Genomic DNA, 7144 nt, shown 5'->3' with positions numbered 1-7144 from the left:
TCCATTTCTAATGTATTCTCACTTTTCACAAATACATGTTTTATATTATCTAATATCCTCACAGTTTTCTGAATCTTTTCAACATATTTCTATGGCTAAGAAAGTAGAAAATGCCTGAGAGTCATTATTTTGTGAAATATTGATTGACGGTATTTACATTGCATTCCCAATATGGCAAGGGTGTGCTATCATCTTGTTCGTGTTTTTAAAAATAAACAACACAGGGAAAAAAGGGTCACAAACCTAGGGAGAGTTTGTAGACAAAGAAACAGCTCCTTCATTTGGTGTTTATTTTTACAATTGACATTGAATAATTGACATAAAACACTGACCAGAAATTATTTGAGTCAAAGTTCTATAACTATTAACTTTATATTTCAAAGTTATCAATGTCAGCATAATTTTAGAAATCACATGATCATTTCATTAGATGCAGAAAATACCTTTAATGAAACTTAACAGCTCTTCATTATGAAAGTTCTGGAAAGAATAGGGATATGAGGGACAAACCTCAACACAATAAAGGCAATCTATAGCAAACCCAGAGAGAACATTATTCTAAATGGGGAAAAACTCTGAGCACTTCCATAAAAATCAAGTATAAGACAAGGATGCCAGCTCTTTCTATAGCTGTTCATTATAGTGCCTGAAGTCTTAGCTAGAACTATAAAACAACTGAAGGGAATACAAATAGTGAAGGAGGAAATAGTCAAATAATCAATGTATCCTTATTTGAAGGTGATATAGCTTTATGCATAAAATACCCTAATGAGTCTAACAGGAAACCTCTACAGTTGATAAATACTTTTAGAAAAGAATCGGGGTACAAAATAAACACAAATATCAGTAGCCTTCCTGTATATCTACATGACAAAGACACAGAGAATGAAATCATGGAAAGAGTACCTCTCACAGTAGCTTCCAAAAATACCATGGCATAACTCTAACACTGAAGTGAAAGTGTTGTATAATAAAAGTCTTTCAGACATGGAAGAAATATATTGAAGAAGACATCAGAAGATAGAAAAGCCTTGGCCAGGCAGTGGTGGTGCACACCTTTAATCCCAGCACTCAGGAGGCAGAGCCAGGCAGATCTCTGTGAGTACGAGGCCAGCCTGGTGTACAAAGCGAGATCCAGGACAGGCACCAAAACTACATGGAGAAACCCTGCCTCAACCCTCCCCAAAAAGATAGAAAAGCCTCCCATGCTCATAGATCGGTATGATTAATATTGTGAAACTGACCACTCTACCCAAAACAATCTATAGATTCAATGCAATCACCACCAAAATTCCGGTAGAATTCTTAGCAGAAACTAAAAACATAATCTTCAACTTCACATGGAACTTCAACTTCACACACACACACACACACACACACACACACACACACACACACCAAGATACCTTAAACAATCCTAAATAATAGGAGATCTGATAGAGATATCACACCCAGATTTCAAGTAGCACTATACAGGCATTGTAATAAAAACATCAGGATATTGGCCAAATACAGATGTGTTGATCAATGGAATAAAGACCCATACATAATTCCACACACATACAGATACTTGAGTTTTTACAAAGAAGCCAAGAATTCACACAGGGGGACATATTTAGCAAATGTTGATGGTCAAATTGGACAACTACATACAAAAAAAATGAAAATAGTTTTAGAACTTCATGTTGAGACAAGTATTATGACAACTGGTTTTCAAGTCAACTTAGTATTGAATAAGAGATACAGTTTCAACACACCTAAAATAATTTGGGATTGTATTTTTCACATAATAGGGCTTGCTGACTCAGCCTTGATTCCATGTTTATCATTAATTCCATCCAATGCTTCTCTGCCTCAATTCATTCAACAAGGAATGTGAACAATTATCATGCCCATCATTGTGACCTGACATACAAGCTCAGGTTAATTTTTTTATTAAGGAATTTTTTTATTCATTTTACATACCAACCACAGATCCCTATCTCTTCCTTTCTCCCTCCCCACCAGTCTTCCCTTGCCCCAACCCAGCCCCCATTCCCTCCTCCAACAAGATATAGCCTCCTATGGGAGGTCAGCAGAGCCTGGTACATTCAGTAGAGGCAGGTCCAAGCCCCTCCCCCTGCATCAAGGCTACACAAGGTGTCCCATCATAGGTAGTCCAGGGTAATTTTTAATAATCAGCAAAAATTCTTAGTAAGTAAAAAATAATTATGCAAAGCATTTAAAATAATTAGTTACACCATTAGTGAATGCAAATCATGGATTGCTACTACATGCCTGATTTAATGTACTTAATACTTCCTCTCATTTGACTATACCATAATTAGATGCCTTTTTGTATTTCCTTCTTGCGTAAGTTCTATATTCAAATGTCAACTGACAAATTTTTATTTATGGCCCCTTTTATATCTGCACCATTCATAATTTACACTCTCAGTAAGCACATTCTACACATTTATACCTACAGCAAATACTTTGATGATGTGATTCATGAACATATTTTCAGGTGGAAGATACAATTCAAGATCTAGTATATGAAAATATCCTGTCAAATATGGGGGTGACAATGACATTTTTGTCACTAAAGATGTTTTCCTGATCACTGCAACTAGTAGGGACAAGTTTTCAGTGGCCTGATTTTGTGCTTGGTCCTAGTTAACAGTGTCTCTAGGGGTCCCTTTTTCTTTTTCTGGTTAATCAAGGCAAAGATGCATCTCAGGCACCACCTGATTGACGTTCATGCAGTTGATTCTGCAGAAATCTTGGCTGGTACAAAGCACACCTGGCCAATGGTACCGGCCATGCTGTCAAAGATGAGATGACAGGCTGACCTTCAGAAGGGTCTCCACTCAGAGCCTTGTCTATTTTTTTTCCTACTTGTATTCAGTTCTAAGTGGTTACTCGTGTTTTTTTTCACAAACAATTTGAGCTATTCTTATAGGGTTAGCTGTGTCTCAAGGTTGAGAAAAGCACTTGTGTGGTATTGTGTTCCCCCAAATATTGTGCATGCTAATAAACTTATCTGGGGTCAGAGACAGAACAGCCACAATATTAAACATAAAGGATAGGCAGTGGTAGCACACACCTTTAATCCTAGCATTCCAGAGGCAGAAATCCATGTGTTCAAGGATACAGCCAGGCATGGTGACTCATCACACCTTTAATCCCAGAAAGCAAGCCTTTAATCCCAGGGAGTGGTGGTAGAAAGCAGAAAGGTATATAAGGCATGAGGACCAGAAACTAGAAGCATTTGGCCTGGTTAAGCATTCAGGCTTTTGAGCAGCAATTCAGCTGAGACCCATTTTGGATGAGGACTCAGAAGCCTCCAGTCTGAGGAAACAAGACCAGCTGAGGATCCGGCGAGGTGAGGTAGCTGTGGCTTGTTCTGGCTCTCTAATTTTCCAGTGTTCACCCCAATAACTGGCCTCAGGTTTGATTTTATTAATAAGAACTTTTAAGATTCATGCTACACACTTGCTTATAGCGCAAATGGAGGTTTCAGATCCAAGTAGGGCAGAAAAATTATAATTGTCAGGCTAGAATTGGGAATGCTTAAGACAGGAAACATTTTTCCACAAGTCCGTGAAATGTGTCGGTGACCCTATGGTTAGTATTAATCTTATCTCCCTAACATGTCCTTGTAGTGTACTACATGGATATAGACAGAAAACATGTGCATTATTTGTCTTGCTAACATATAAATATCTGTAGGATAAACTAAATTTATATTATCCTCTTCAGAAGCAAGAGGAATGACTCTGGATCATGTAGTCTGGCAAGAGGCAACAGGGAACTTTGACTCATGGCACTGAAGTTTCCTGAATAGGAAAATATATACTGCTCATTTAACCAGAAAAACAGACCATTGCAGATGTAGTAGTATAGGTCAAATATGTTTCTTGGTAACTTTGGGTTTCTCCTGAAAACGTGAGCACTTTCATCTTATTAGGATGCAATCTGTCTAGTCCCATACTGTTGCCTTCTCTGTTTCTACAAGGGTTGATCATTTTCTCAATCACGAATCCTCTTAGTCTCCATAGATTAGCCATGGGTTTGCTTAAACTAATTATACACATTTGCTTAAACATTAAGTTCTTAATGATAGTTTTGTTGTGATCACCTCTATTGATAAACTACAAAAAGACTATTACCTTCAACTCCAAAGGGTTCCTTGTATCTAACCTGATTTCTCAAAATGAAAAGAAAAGGAAGTATTATGTGCCACACCTCCCTCTTACGTTTATTTTCTGTGATGCTGTAGAGATGTGTGGATTCTGTGGAGGAAAAAAACACATAAAAATAATGAAAATGACATTTCATTGAGTAGAAACATGAGTTTCATTGATATATGCCTATACATCTGGTGGAGAGAGATATGGAGTGGGATTTCTTTGATGATATAAAGACCAAGCTTACCTTGGCTACTCTTAGAATGCTTGAATAACACAAAGCTTCCAAGACTGATGAATCTGAGACCTGATGAGATATTTTTTTTTCCTTCCTCTGTCTTCTCCCTTGCCAGCATTCTGCTAGAAGTAATCAACCTTGTGCTAGAAAACATATATGAACAGCTTACCAGCAACTGCTAGAAAACATCATGAAAGGCACTTCAGTATATTCAGCTTGGAAATACCTTGTTACATAGCCCCAATTACCTTTAAATATAACTTTTGAGTTTTGAAAAAAAAAATTCTTTCAAAATACAGCAACAATTTGCATTATTTTAAATATTTGCTTTTAACCAGTAACATGCTACAAGGAATAGGTTTTTTAAAAAGTCTTTACTGTACCACTTTGTTAAAAAGAAAAGTCTACTAATTTGACTTAATTTGTGACTATGTAGAAATTTCTGCCTGCTAAGGCATGAGCTTGCTTTCATTTTGCTGTACTGGGAATCTTTAATTGAAGTCATCGTTGTTTCCTCACTTTCTATGTGTAGACAAGTTGTCAAGCCTTCCAGAGGGCCATTGTTCTTCCACCCCCATCTTCTGGATCTGGCATGCTTTGACAATCATTTGGAAGAATAGTGCGGTTATAAAATGTCCTGTTCTTTAGAGGAAGTTAAAAACTAGACAGAGGTACAATATTTTTGACAACTGTTGGTGTTTTTTCATTATATTTTCCTGCTTGACATCACTTCTAGCATTTTGTTTCTTTTCTTAAGAACGATTAGAATAACAGCGCCATCTGTAGAGCCAACGAAAACAGAACTGAAGTGCTGAGCGTGTGAAATCCTGGCTGTGAGTAGTGCTGTCCTAATCATTAACGCTCAACCACAAAGAGTAAAATTTATACCTGTGTTCCTGTGCTCCAGCATGACGTCCGCCTCATTTTCACCATGGCCAGAAAGCTAGTCTAAGGAAGGAAATGTGTAGTGGGTAGCCATTCCAGCTTTGATCTGGAAGTTCCAACCCCCATTGAGGCTTGGGCAACTGTCACGCCTACAAGGCGGGGCCAAGGGAGGACCCTGGAGATCCAAGATCTGGATGGGCCTGTGCTCTCTCTGTTCCTGGACCCTAGACGGTGGAGGTTAACTGAGAAGATCTCCAGAGAACACCGCTGGACTGCGATACACCTTCCCCAGACCCCCCGACCTACCTATCCCTTCATTTGTAAGTTACCCACTAAACAAATCTTCCTTTTAACTACGTGGAGTGGCCTTGATAATTTCATCAATATAAATGGACCATCCACTAGACTTTTCAGTAAAATAGAACAAAACCTAATACCCAATCAGAATTTTATAGAAATAAATGTTCCTCTTTTCTCTAAAATATACATATTTCCACTGTGCTTATGAATCACGTTGCTTATCATGGAAACATGAACAAAAAGACTCTAATTCCAGAGGTTATATGTGACTCTTTGGTTGATTAAATAATGAAAGACAGACAACTGGTCTTCCCTACCTCAGGACTTCAACATTTGCTGTTCCCCACACCTGAAAAACTCCTTCCTGAGCTCTGTGCTGCTCTTGTTTCCCTTATATAGTGATTGTGTGCTGTCTGTCTGAAAAGGCTCCCAGGACTATGATATAAATACCGTTTTCTTCCCACCTGTTTCTGCTTTCCTGCAATACTGACTTATTTTCTTTACATTGTGTCCCATTTGATATTTATGTACCTTTCTATGCATGCATCCATGTTCTGTCTGTGGTAAAGTGCTACTTCCATAAAGAATGATGACTTTTATCTTTTCTCCACTGTAATACCAGTGCCCAAGATACAACCTAATGTTTCTTCTTAAATGACTAACTGACTGAATGAAGATGACCAGGCCCTGAGTACACATCCGTGTTTCAAAGGAGCCTATGGATAGGTGTCAGTTGTTCTATTCTACCTAAAAGGTGGCCTTTTTCCTCCCCAAGTCCACATACACATAAAACCATGAATTAGGGTCATTTTTCCAGCATTGATAACTTCAGTGATCATATCAAATTTCCAATATTCAACACTTTCTCTACTACATACCCCATTACAACTAGAGATACCCCAATCATCTTTTAACTTTCAGATTAAAAAGTATTTCTTTCCTCCAAATCTCTAGTTTTCCAGGTGTAATGAGTCAGTTGTTTCCTCTCAACGGCTGTGACTGTATTCTTGTTATAATCCTTATTTACTTTACTTTTTACACCAGACTGTCCCTAACTAGAGTGGTTAAAAAATAAGTTAATCTATGTCCTCTTTACTGCTCCAGAGGTGGTGGGACCTGGGAGAGTGGAACCAAGAAATAAGGAAAACCAGTGTCTCATGCAACAGCTAACTTTATCTAAAACATCGGACAATTTACACTCTTTATACTCTGGGGGTTAAGGGGAATCACATGAGTAAAGTATACAATCACAAGGGCAAGCCATATGCAGAAGGAAAAAAAAACATACTTTTACACAGAGGCATGTAAACTGTAGCTACAGTTTTCCTGCCTGGCCCACAGTCAGGACAAATCTCTGTCACCCGCCAGTCCCGCAGCCTCTCAGACCCAACCAAGTAAACACAGAGACTTATATTGCTTACAAACTGTATGGCCATGGCAGGCTTCTTGCTAACTGTTCTTATACCTTAAATTAGTCCATTTCTATAAATCTATACCTTGCCACATGGCTCGTGGCTTACCGGCATCTTCACATGCAGCTTGTCATGGCGGT

At 38.3% G+C, this 7144-nt stretch overlaps 1 long non-coding RNA gene across 1 annotated transcript; it reads right to left on the bottom strand.

The window, feature by feature from the left end:
• Window positions 1-4170: 4170 nt before the first annotated feature.
• On the bottom strand, window positions 4171-5404 carry LOC131922540 (uncharacterized). Its single transcript, XR_009382307.1, has 3 exons — window positions 5296-5404; window positions 4417-4550; window positions 4171-4274 (listed from the first exon to the last, which is right to left on the bottom strand). It is a non-coding gene; the product is annotated as an uncharacterized LOC131922540 (long non-coding RNA).
• Between the last annotated feature and the right edge of the window lie 1740 nt (window positions 5405-7144).

The sequence above is a fragment of the Peromyscus eremicus genome, chromosome 12, assembly GCF_949786415.1.
Source record: "Peromyscus eremicus chromosome 12, PerEre_H2_v1, whole genome shotgun sequence".
NCBI classification, from domain to species: Eukaryota; Metazoa; Chordata; class Mammalia; order Rodentia; family Cricetidae; genus Peromyscus; species Peromyscus eremicus.
Note: the sequence above shows the minus strand (reverse complement) of the source record. Positions and strands in the feature narration are given on the sequence as shown.